Genomic DNA, 13,927 nt, shown 5'->3' on the forward strand with positions numbered 1-13,927 from the left:
AAAAGAGCTCATTGATTTCTGTAACCGTACACTGAAGCAAGGATTTTTAAAGCAGTTTATCTGTTCATTTGAAATTTTTCATATTATAAATGAAGCTTTAAGAGCTTCTGCCAATATTATTAACACTGGATTACTACGATTAATACTGTGTTATGTACAGTTATATAAACGTGGTAATAACTAAAGGCGGGCATAAAGTTATTGTTATACGGATATTTTTATTAGAAAATTGAATAAATGGAATTGCTCCTTTTACTTTCTGACTAATAGGATGAGATAAAATCTCACATTTTAAAGGCCACATTTATCATTATACTAGCAGCTCGCTTAGCATTGCCCGGTCGTAAACTACGCTTAAATATGATATTTTGATTAATGCAGGTTTCGTATTATTATTATTATTATTATTATTATTATTATTATTATTATTATTATTATTATTATTATATTGGATCCAATAATGAGTTAAAAAGTTAAAACAAAATGACTCATGCACTACCACCGAGAACCGAAACCAAATCGTTTAGCTTACGATTAACTTTTCCTTTGGCGTTAATGCCTTAGCTAGGAATACATGTTTGCTTCAAGACTATCCTACATAATTTATACTTGCGTAATATTTGCTTAAAAACACAAACCTTTTTCTATGTATATATATATTTGTTTAAAAAATGTTGCCTACCAAAACCCTTTGTCAATGTTTTGTCGTTAAATCTTCACCTAGCAAATTCCATTTTTTTTTTTTCACATTTTTGCATCGATTTTCCCCGGCTAACCAAAGATTGACAGAGGATTTTGGTAGGCAAAAATCTTTAAACAAATATATACACGCATACATAAATATATATATAGAGAAAGAGGTTTGTGTTTTTTCGCAAATATTACACCCCTGCTTATACGTCACAAGGTTGACCGCTTAAGATTTGGTCGTGAAGTGAAAGTTCAGTTTTCTGATGAGAAAAAAATCAATCTAGATGGTCCTGGTGGCTTCCGACGATATTGATATAACGAAAATATGCTTTCTGAAATTTTCTCCACACGTCATAGTGGTGGAGGGCCCCTAATGGTATGGAGTGCCTTTTCCTCAGAGGGATGATGGAGCTCCAGGTGGTGCAGAGTCGTCAAACAGTGACTGGTTATGTTAGCATTCTACAAAAGGCATCGCTGATGACGGAGGGTCAGTTTTTGTGTGCGGATGTTTGGTTATGCGGCAATCATCGCTACATTACGGACCTGTACCATTCTTGCAAGAAAATGGGGTCCATCTCTTGAGACATCCAGCCTGCTCACTGACCTTGAACCCAATTGAAAATGTTTGGGGGTGGATTACAAGAGAAGTTTATCGAAATGGTAAACAATATTCAACAAAAAAATAAACTTCGTGAAGCTATCTTCAGAAGCTGGAGTAACATCCCCTCATCTTAATGGCAATACTTATTTCTGGCATTCCCCAAGGAATTTTCGAAGTAATTAAAGCCATTGGAGGAAGAATTCATTATTAAATTTAATTGTTGAATGTTTTTATACACTTTTCGTACAATTTCCTAGAATTTATACACCTATACTTTATACTTATAATTTTACTTTTTTGATTAAAAATAAATGGAAATTTCTCAATTAAATGTTTGGTATGTGCTTTTTTCCTTAAACTTTTTAGGTTGTAGTATTAGTAACTTTAAGTGGGAGGAGTTTAAAATCCATCCTAAAAAAGGGTCCTGTTGAAAGATTTTGAAATGGTCTTAAATTTTTGGATCGGTAGTGTATTTATTTGTAAACACAAGCAAATGACGAAAGAATCAATTTTGAAATTGGTCGTTTTATACCCCTACACCCCTTTAAAATAGTTCAAATAAACCGAAATTGAGGGAATATTTATTAACTAATTATAATTGATATTATTAATTAAATATCATTTATTCAAATTTCACACAGATAGAGCATAACTGAATTTTCACGAAGGGTTCACACTATTTTTCTACCTTTACAGTAATCTAAATTACACGAAATATATTATATGCAACCCTATCATACACGCCAGAGTTGTGTTCCAAAATGATTAGTACATTAGTTGAGGATTGCTTTACTGTTATTTCACACAAGGCACAATGAATTTTTCGTAAGAAGTTACTGTTAAGGACCAAATTTATAGGGATACTATGTAGGGAGTTGGGTAGCGAGATGTCTGTTCACATTACATTTGAACTTCTGTATGTCAGTGCATTAAGAGAAGCAGGGTCGGAAATGGAATTCCAAAGTCTAGCAGTTTGAGGAAAAAGCTATTTAAGTAGAAGGCTTTACGGCATCTAGGGTTTCTACAGTATATGGGTGAAATTTTGCAGATTGACGGGTTTGTCGGGGGTATTTACGTCGAAAGGGCACTAGTGCTTTGAGTTCGCCCGAGCACTTACCATTAAATACTTGTAAAACAGGCACAGGGATGCCATATTTCGAGGATAGGGCAAAGATTAGCAATTCTTTTATTCAACGGGACTAGTGACAGATGCACCAGCCCAGATGTGACAACAATACGTCATGCATGGGCATTGTAGAGATACAGGATATTCTCAAGTATGACTAACCATCTAGCACAATAGAGGGTGCCAAGTTTTCTCGCAATTACTTAGCAATTACTTCAAGGTATCTGTTCCAATTCATGTTGTTAAATGTTAAGCATAGAAGCTTGAGGGAAATACTTTCAGGTAGTGTATCATTAGCCATAGCAATCAGTGTTTTATAATGATGGCTTTGTTAATTTAGGAAAAAATACATATATATTATAATTATTATTATTATCATTATATTATTACGCTTATTGCTCTGTCCGTTATCATGCTGTGCATCCCTAAAAAAGGAAAGTGGAATATTCCAAATAAACCTTTATCAATATGTCGCTGTTGAGGCAAAGATAATAATGATTTGTCTTTCTTGGCCTTTTGGCTGAGATCAAAGTGTAGTATCTGTTCTTCATGTGCTATATTTCAATTTCTTCTCTCTCAGTGGAAGAGAAATCCTTTACGACTAAGACAATTTTTCTCCACATTAAAAAACGACCCTGGTGTCTAAATCTGCCCTCTGGGGAAACATTGTGAATAGGTACTATGTTTAATGTAACAAAGTTTTAATATTAAAAAAGTAACTGGAAAAAGTTATTTCTGATTTGATTACAAAATGCCCTGGAAATGTCACTTCTGATTAATTATAAAATGCCCTGGAAAATATTCTTTCTGGATATATATTTTTTTTTTGTTTACTTGCCTCCCCACAAGGGCGGAATTGGACATGAGGTCGGTTAAAAATTTAGGGGTTACCAGCTCCCATTCTGGTCAATAACAAAAATAAAAATAGTATCAGTAATGAAGGATTTCCTCTCCATTAACCAAGACCAAAAAGGGGGGGGATTTAAGTCACTTCTGAAACTGATACTATACTCAGAAATTCATGTTGAAGCAATAGTTGCCTAATAACTAACATTCTTAATGTTTTTATATATTACTTTCGAAAAGCTGCTGAAACAGTTTATGATTTAAACATTACTTTATTTCAAGTATATTTTAAGCAGTGGGTTACGAGATATGAAGCCATTCCAGGAAATTACTCAAAGGTTTAACGATTTAAACATTACTTTATTTCATGTATATATATATATATATATATATATATATATATATATATATATATATATATATATATATATAAGGTGGTTACCACTTATCAAGGCCCGGAAGCCACTCAGGGATAAGGGTTATTGTAAGTACAGTACGTTAGTGTGGAGATTTAATAAAGTGTCTACTTAAGGGGGCGGAGTGGAGTGGGGGATATTTAATCAATCCTAAAAATGGGAGAAACCGTTTGCGCATTACACATTACTTCATTTAATGTATATTTTTAACATTGAGATGGGAAATATGAAATCGGTTCCGGAAATGGCTGCAACCATTTACGTTTTGGACATTACTTTATTTAATGTATATTTTTAACAGTAGGATGGGAGAAAAGAAGAAAAAGTTTACGATTTATACATTACTTTATTTCATATATATTTTCAACAGTGGGTGGGTATTATAAGTCAGTTCCAGAAATGGCTGAAACAGTTTACTATTTAGACATTACATTATTTCATGTATATTTTTAGCAGTGGGTTTGGGATATAAAGTCGGTCCGTAAATGGCTGAAACAGTTTACTATTTAGACATTACATTATTCCATGTATCTTTTTAGCAGTGGATTGGAGATATAAAGTCAGTCCTGGAAATGGCTGAAACAGTTTACGATTAAAACATTATTTAATGTATATTTTCAACAGTGGGGTGGCGGACATGAAGTCAGTCCCGGAATTGAATGAGATGCGCAAATATATACTATCAGAAAGCCCAGTATTGAACAAGATAGGTGGAAAACATATAGTAGCAAAATACCCAGCGTCGCCCGGGATCGAATGAGATAGGTGAACGATATATATTAGCAGAATATGCAGCGTCACCCGGGATTGGGTAAGATAGGTGAAACATATATACTATGAGAATACCCAGAATTGATAAATTTCTTTGTAATGAAATAATCAGCCCAGGCAATATATCAAAGTTATTATTTAAGTAAGGGGGCGCGGCATAGTAGGTTAAAGTTATGAAAATTATTGTCGAAATTAGTAACATATACAAGAATTATGAAAAATGAAGAAATGTGAGTTATTTGACTGGTGCGTTTGTAATGATATAATAAGCCCAGGCAACATATCAAATATACTATATGAGTAGGATTAGAGGCATAATGTGGGTTTTAATTATAAAAATTATTGTCGAAATTAGTAACATATCCAGGATTATGAACAAAGATTACATTTGAGTTAATTGATTGTGTTTATAATTAAATAATCAACTCAGGAAATATATCAAAGTAATTATGTAAGTAAGAGAGGGCGATAAGGATGGTTTAAATTATGAAAAATAATTGTCGAAATTAGTAACATATCCAAGAATTATGAAAAACGATAATATGTTATTTAATGCATTAGTGTGTTTGCAATGAAATAATCAGACCACATAATATATCAAAGTTATTATTTTAGTAAGTGGCGCGATTATATGGGTTAAAATGATGAAAAATGATTGTCGACATTAGTAACATATCCAAGCATTATGAAAAATGACGAAATGACAGTTAATTGATTGGTGTGTTTGAAATGAAATAATCATGCCAGATAATATATCAAAGTTATTATTTTAGTAGTGGGGGTTGATAATGTGGGTTAAAAATATTAAAAATAATTGTCGAAATGAGTCACATATCCAAGAATTAAGAAAAATGATGAAGTGTGATGTAATTGATAGCTGTGTTTTTTTTTATTTAATAATCCGCCCAAACAATATATCAAAGTAATTTTTTAGTAAGATAGGGCGACGAGGATGGTTTAAATTATAAAAAATTATTGTCGAAATTAGTAACATATCCAAGAATTACGAAAAATGACGAAATGTGATTTAATTGATTCGTGTGTTTATAATAAAATAATCAGCCTAGACAATATATCAAAGTTATTTTTAGTAGAGGGGAAGGCGATAAGGAGGGCTTAAATTATGCAAAATTATTGTCGCAATTAGTAGCATATCCAAGAATTACGAAAAAAATGATGAAATATTAGTTCATTGATTAGTGTGTTCGTAAGGAAATAATCAGCCTAGACAATATATCAAAGTTATTATTTAGTAAAGAGGGAAGGGCGAAAATGATGGTTAAAATTATGAAAAATGATTGTCGAAACATATTCAAGAATTATGAAAAATGATTAAATGTGATTTCATGCATTAGTGTGTTTGTGATAAAATAATAAGCCCACACAATATTTCAAAGTTATTATTTTATAAAGGATGGGACGGTTATGTGGGTATAAATTATGAAAATTTATTATCGAAATTAGTAACATACCCAATAATTATAAAAAATGATGAAATGGAAGGTAATTGATTAGTGTGTCAGTAATGAAATAATCAGTCCAGAAAATGTATCAAAGTTATTATTTTAGTAAGGTTGGGCGACAACGTTGGTTTAAATTATAAAAAAAATATTGTCAAAATTAGTAACATATCCAAGAATTACGGAAAATGATGAAATGTGAGTTGTTTGATGTGTGTGTATGTAATCAAATAATCAGCCTAGACAATATATCAAAGTTATTATTTTAGTAAGGTGTGTTATATGGTAAGTTTAAATGATGAAAAATCATTGTTAAAATTAGTACCATATCCAAGAATTATTAAAAATGATGAAATGTGAGTTAATTGATAGTTGTGTTTTTTATAAAATGATCAGCCGATACAGTATATCTAATTTAATATTTTAGTAAAAGATGGGGCGATAATGTGGGTTGAAATTATGAACAATTATTGTCGAACATAGTAACATATTCAATAATTATGAAAAATGATAAAATGTGAGTTAATTGACCAGTGTGTTTGTAATGAAATAATCAGCCAAGGAAATATATCAAGGTTATTATTTTAGTAAGGGGCCAGTACAGTAAAAAAAAAACTAAAATAATATGATTGTGCCTTCATTCATGCTGAAAAGAACGCTCACAGCATGCCCAGCAACAATATATTACATATGAAAAATGCTGCTGTGGAATTTGCACAGGTCCCGCTAATTATTATTATTATTATTTACTATAATAATCAAACACCTACAGACACTAGTGTTTCATCCTTTCGGGAATCATCAGTGCAGTGTGTCACGATTAACGCCAGTCGAGAGATTCGAACTCCGGCAACAGAAGTCATGCCTGTCTTCATTAGCAAGGACCCGACCCATCCGGCTACCGTCAACCGTGAGAGTTACAGTTGAGATTAAATATTTATTCTCATTAAATGCTTTTAATGTCAGTCAGAGTGATCTAATCATTATATGACGATCTGCGCGTATGATCAACTTTATTTCAATTGAAAGTGCTCAACTATAAGAAACAAGGTTCTAAAAGGGGCTGACATTATTATTTACTAGAATAATTATTAAATACCTACAGACACTAGTGTTTAATCCTTTCGTGAATCATCAGTGCAGGGTGTCACGATTAACGCCAGTCGATATATATATATATATATATATATATATATATATATATATATATATATATATATATATATATATATGAGAGTCTATATATATATGTATATATACATGTACAGTGATGATCATATTTATTGGCACGGTAAAATAAAAGTTAAATTTTGTCTAATAAATTCTAAAAAAGGGATTAAATTAAAGAAAATAACAAAGTATATTATGTATTTTTAACTGGCCTTTCCGATGCAGCAATCGGATTTTAGAAAAAATAAATAACAAAGGAACAACAAACATAATTGCAAAAAACCCTTGGATTTTGTTTTACTTGTCGAACAATTTTCCGTTCATCTCTTGGGGAAAGAATCCTTTTTCTCCCTCTACCCTCTAAACTCATAACGTGGCCTTGCGATTTGAACTTGTTTATTATGGCTCTAACAGTGGATTTGGGAAGGTTTAGCTTCTTTGAAATCTTATCATAGGCCTCCCCATTGGTATGGCATGCTACAACAAGCTTCCTGACGTCTTCGCTGTGTTCCTTAGTTTTAACCATGGCGATTTAAAATTATAATTTAGTCACTTATAATAGTTTAAATAAATCGCTATCTAAAAATTATCTGAAAAAAATTATTTACTGAATTAGCGTTAAACAAGCATAATATGGCTATAAAAAAGTTCAGAAAGCACGTAAACCGGAAATTGATTGATATTATACTGATACTAAAAGAAAAACAAAGCCGTGCCAATAATTTTGAACAAGGGTTTTTTGCAATTATGTTTGTTGTTCCTTTGTTATTTATTTTTTCTAAAATCCGATTGCTGCATCGGAAAGGCCAGTTAAAAATACATAATATACTTTGTTATTTTCTTTAATTTAATCCCTTTTTTAGAATTTATTAGACAAAATTTAACTTTTATTTTACCGTGCCAATAAATATGATCATCACTGTATATATATGAGAGTCTATATATATATATATATATATATATATATATATATATATATATATATATATATATGTGTGTGTGTGTGTATATATACATGCATATATATATATATATAAACTTATATGTAATATACTGAGTTCGTGTAATTTTCATATACCAATGAGTTTAAAGTCAAAAAGAGTTGATTTAAGGAGTAAGCTAAAAAATTATCATATTTCATAATTTAGCATTAATATACTGCGGAAGCAAAATCAAGACTTCAAAAAGGGTGTTGATGACAACAAAAAGTGTATTTCATTTTACGTTACAATTGTTTCCATGTCTAGTTGAACAATTTCAAACATTATATCGTTTGAAAATTTTCCAAAACCAGCATTTCTTCAGACTTTATGAATAAACACAATTTTGATAATAGAGCATTTTTTAAGAGAAAGAAAAAAGAAAAATTCCCTTAACAGGAAAAGCAGGTGAGAAGCATTTACCTTTGCTGTAGGTACGGAAACGCCCATTTTAAATATTAATATATCGCCTAATTTTCGTATCTTTATTTAAGAACAGAGTCATGAGAAGTTTTCAAAGAAAACCCTAAGCCATTTAAATAAACATTTTTATATATCCCATTCGTTGAGTTCCTAAATTAGATCTCGTTGTTTCTTTATTTCCCAATAATTAATTTTTTTATAAAAAGAGTTTTTAATTTTTATTTCTATATTTATAGTATGGCCGTAACAACCTTGCAATAACGTTATGGTTAATTTTAGTTTCGTATTAGTGGCAAGTAATGTTTACAGATTATCGTTATTGTGGTACTTAGATTTAAAACCATTTTAGGTTTAAAGTTTAATTGAATATGAGAATAAATAAAAAATGCTGTATTATATATATAAATCCTTGTACAACATTTCGAGTGAGGTTTTCTAATCTATTATTATTTCATGTTTTAAAACTTATTGTCATTCTACTTGAATGTTTTCATATCATTTCTAAAGACAATTATGAAGGGAGATAATCCAATAGTTAATTCTGTTGAAAACTGGGTCGATTTTTATTTCCTATAATAGCTAAAGGGAGATAATTCAGGCCGTTTGATGTTTTCAGTTCATTGATTACTAGGAGGCGTCTATGATTTAATAATTAATTTAATCAGACAGATCCAGAACGTGCTACGATGGTTTATTTGACAAATTAAGGATATAAATTATGTTTTTAATCTTAAAAAAGTGTTTTTCCCCATGGGTTTAACCCACATCTGTTATTAATCACTTATGCTGCTCATGTCTTATAATACGTGTGTTGTATTCTTGGGTATCTAAATAAAGAATTATACATCCACTAATTATTATTCTGACAGCAATACAACCCAAATAGCTACAAATGTGTTACACTCCGATGGGAAGATGTCTACTAAATCAGCATAGATTAAGATGTCAGATGACAAAATCAATTAAATTAATTTTCAGTCCCCAAATTGCTAATTTAATTTTTAATAAAAATAGTTTAATTGTTAAGTTGTTTTATTGATTTGAAGAGCGTATCACTTATTTCACCGTCAATTCTGGTACAACTGAATACAAAAATACTCATCGTTGTGGAGGAAAATTCCATTTTTAGATGAGCTTTATACTTCATTTATATTTCTTACGCAGTTTAGAATAATAGAAACTATATTCGCATGTTATATTTGGATCCTTCATTTAGATTATAACAATAACAATAACAATATATATATATACATATATATATATATATATATATTCTGTTTTACAATTTTCCTTTTTATCTTCTCCAATCTCGGAATATTCCTTTTTGTGTTTTTCTCGAAATTGTATAAGTTGGATCCATAATCGCGAGCGCTTATCATCTTCAGGCATATTGTAGAATAAATGTAGAATCTTTTTTTAAATTTACTTATATATACATTTTTTTTTTACATATATTAAACACATTTATATATACAAACACATATATACATTTTCAAAATTTATCCCAAACATTTCAATATATATATATATATATATATATATATATATATATATATATATATTAAGGTATATATATATTAAGGTATATACTTTTTATAAAGCGTCCACATTTAAAAGAAAAAACTCAATAAAGTTATGTTACCAACTATAGGTATATGTACTGATTGGAATAAAACTAACCGGTATGTGCGTGCGTGCGTGCGTGTGTGTGTGCGTGTGTGTGTGCGTGTGTGTGTGTGTGTGTGTGTGTGTGTGTGTGTGTGTGTGTGTAATTAGCATATATTATGAGGACACTGAATAGTTTCCTGATGCATCTAATTACCAGAAGTGCATTAAATGTTTGAATTTATATTCTTGCGTATAAATATGTTTCACCAGAAATGTTCTCCCTGATAAACGAAACGGGAGCAACTGACAGTCACCGTGCATTGTTACAACTCTGTTTACGCTCAGCAAATTAATATATATGCGTGTGTACGTATGCGAAACGCTTAAGAGAATGTGAAGTACGATATTTTCTCTCTTGATGAAATATTGGCTCGTGTTGAAAAGACACAGGATTAAGACATTCCTTCTTTTTGTTAAAATTGTTTGGGGGCTATTGACTCCACGGTATGTTTAGCTTCACTACTTGCGCTTGTTCTAATAGCCGCATCCCGCTTCCAATCCTACATTGATGGATACGGGAGGGAAGTTGAAAGAATGGTGGATAAAGTGGGTTGGGCCGATGCTTAGAAGGGTGGGACGAGGTTTAGGAGATGGGTGGAAGTAAATAAAAAGGTCTGTTGCTTGTGAGAACAGGAATCTGGGTTTCGCCGGGTAACCTTCATTGTAATATAAGTTCACTTCTCAAATTACCTAACTTGACAAATTCTTTATCAAGAAGAAGAAATGATTGTCGAGATGTTATTTGCTTGCCCTCTATCATCACATAAACACGTGCGTGTGCACATAACTGCACATCTGCATGCATAACTGCAAATTAAGGGGCATTTGAATACTTAGAAACACACACGTGCACGCATACACACATAAATGTGTCTTAATACACTTTATAAAGGGTATTTAGGCAACATTTTTTATTAAAGTAAACATTGTTAAAGTAACAAGATATATTCTGTTAAAGTATAGCTTGTTCTAAATTTTCCATTGTTTTAATCTTTTGAGGTTGAAATTAAGAAAAAATGACTGTCCTATAAGTGTCACGCCCGTTTTTTTGTATTTGTCGAATAATCATACTGTGATAAAAGCGAGTGAACAACAGGACTGGAGAAAAGTTTCTTAACTATATATATATATATATATATATATATATATATATATATATATATATATATATATATAAAGCCGAACGTCTGTGTGTGTGTCTGGTCACGAATAGGCTCCTATATGGTTGAGTATTTTAAAAAACTGATTATATATAATGATAAAAGATGTATCGAGGATCAGGAATGAGTATGTTTGGATCTGGCAGAACAGGGGTTCATAAAAATTGTGGGGTCTGCGTTCGCGCCTGGCCCCCAAAGTATGGAAATATCAAAATGAAAAAAAAAACGTTTACAAGGGTTTTGATATAGATGTACATAAGAATACTTTGATAAGTATGTTTCAACTTAAATAGAGGTAATTTTTATTGACTATGGTAACATTTATTTCTTGTATATTTATATTATTATATATATAACATTTTCTCTTTGTAAGGAAACATCATTTTGTTGGTCACTCTTGGCTACGAATGTAAACAAAGTTGATATAAAAAATATATTTTCGCGAAAATTATCTTTATTTCATCATATTTTGCTTAGGGTAAAATTTTTGAGTATCAAATCCTATCTCTTTACAACCCTCTTTTTTTCACAACCTATCATACTTTCACCAATCACAGTCCATTTTCTGTAGGCTGCTTTTGAACCCAGTCAACGACGGGCACTTCTGTTAGTATATATATATATATATATATATATATATATATATATATATATATATATATATATATATGAAATTGGTATATTTAGGCAGCATTTTTTCATTCATGCATGATTCTTTTTTTTTTAATTTTTCGATTTTCCGTATAATCTTTTTTGTATCAAAATCAAAAATATTAATGAAAGTTCCATAATTGTTGCTGTCACGAGCGCTTTCGATGCGTCATCGAATCATCATGTGTTGAAGTAAAAGTCTGAAGGAGCCAAAATCAGAATTAAAAGTGAAAACTAAAATATACAGTAAACAGCGATAAGTTAAAATATATAGAGTAGATTAAAAGTCGATCAAAAATATAGGTCGATTAAAAATTCCAGTATTAAAATCAACAAGTTCGTGGACACCGTTAACAAAGTCCGTCCAATACGGACTACGCAAGACATTTTAGAACGTTACTGCTTTTCTCGAATGCGATATCATTTATAGTGGGTTGAAGGGTTCTAATATATGATGCTTCAAGAATTTTTAATTTTTTAATATTATTTTCCTGTTGTATAATTTTTATGTTGTCAACGTGGACCTTTCTAAGATTGGAGGGGGTGCAGTTTAGATCTTTTATCAAATGTTTATATATAGCACTAGTATTATTTAGATGCATGGTTATACGCCGGGACAACTTTTAATTCTCATTTATTCCGTTATATATCAAGTTTCATGTCTGTAAACCTTACAAATATATATATAAATATATATATATATATATACATACATACTCACACACATACATATTTATATTTATGCATATATATATATATGTATATATATATATATATATATATATATATATATAGGATGGAATGATAAATTTGTCGCCTTAAAAACAATACTACAGCTTTATTTTAAAAATTCTATTGAAAAAAATCAAGTCAGGTAACTTGATTATGTAGTAGATTTGATATCTATCAATGTAGCCGCCTTCCGCCTCAATCACCGCCTTTACACTGTTCCGGAACTGGGAGCATTTCTTTTTCTACACGCACCGGCGGAAGATCGGCGAATACTCGGCGGATGGTGACGATCGGGCTGGTATTTGTGTTGTGGGAGGTCATGAATGTGATATTCTCGATGTATGATCAAACAAAATAGTCAAGCGGGTTTAGGTCGGGGGAGGAGAAAATCCAGTAAGAACAAAGTGCAAATCGTAACACTCCTTCTGAAGCTAAGCCTGAGTCTATTTGGACTTGTGGCCTGGCGCCGAGTATTGCTGCCACACCCAGGATCTGCCAGCTGCCACTTTATAGCACCAGGGGGTCATCACATTCTTCAGCACATCCAGGTACACATTGGTGTTTACTGTCAAGCTGATTTCGAAGATGTGAAGTGGCATGATGTGGCCCTGACTTGAAATCACGCCAAAGACTATAACCATGGCCGGAAGCTTAGTTTTCATCACCTTGTGCACGTATCTGTTATTCGTGGCCATCCATCGATGCATTTTGAAAGTGCTGACAATCATAACTTGGATCGGTAGCGCGCACGAGTTGTACAGCGGCCTCTTCCGATCTCGCTCGTTGAACATTGTGCTACTTTACAGCACGATAGAAGACTCCTATTTCTCTTGTGATTTGTACACAACTGGCCAACAAGTAGATGAATAAAACCGGTTTTCATCAAACGGAATTGGAATCCTGTTGTCTTTTCTAGTGCGGCATTTTTATCTTTCTACCCCTGTACATGTGCATGTACTAGAACATGTTCATCCTAAATACTACGCAATTATGCACAATGTAGAAAATATGCATGAACAGAACTGGGTGTAATAGTTGAATGGAACCAATAAGAAATCTATGGCGGTAAGTTTCCAAAGGATTATGCAAATTAGTTTACCTTTATAAAATCGCGCGCATAGCCATGACTGAGTATATTAAGCTGGTTTTAATAAATTTTAAATAGAAACAGTTTTTATATCAATGTTAGTCTGAAAAACCTCAATTTATATGTACGTACGTATGTATGTATGT

At 31.4% G+C, this 13,927-nt stretch overlaps 1 pseudogene; it reads left to right on the plus strand.

Moving 5' to 3' along the window:
• The first annotated feature begins 2,916 nt into the window (after positions 1–2,916).
• Positions 2,917–3,073, plus strand: LOC145284192 (U2 spliceosomal RNA; annotated as a pseudogene).
• Positions 3,074–13,927: the final 10,854 nt, after the last annotated feature.

The sequence above is a fragment of the Euprymna scolopes genome, chromosome 8 (assembly GCF_053919585.1).
Source record: "Euprymna scolopes isolate OS-2025 chromosome 8, ASM5391958v1, whole genome shotgun sequence".
Classification (NCBI taxonomy): domain Eukaryota; kingdom Metazoa; phylum Mollusca; class Cephalopoda; order Sepiida; family Sepiolidae; genus Euprymna; species Euprymna scolopes.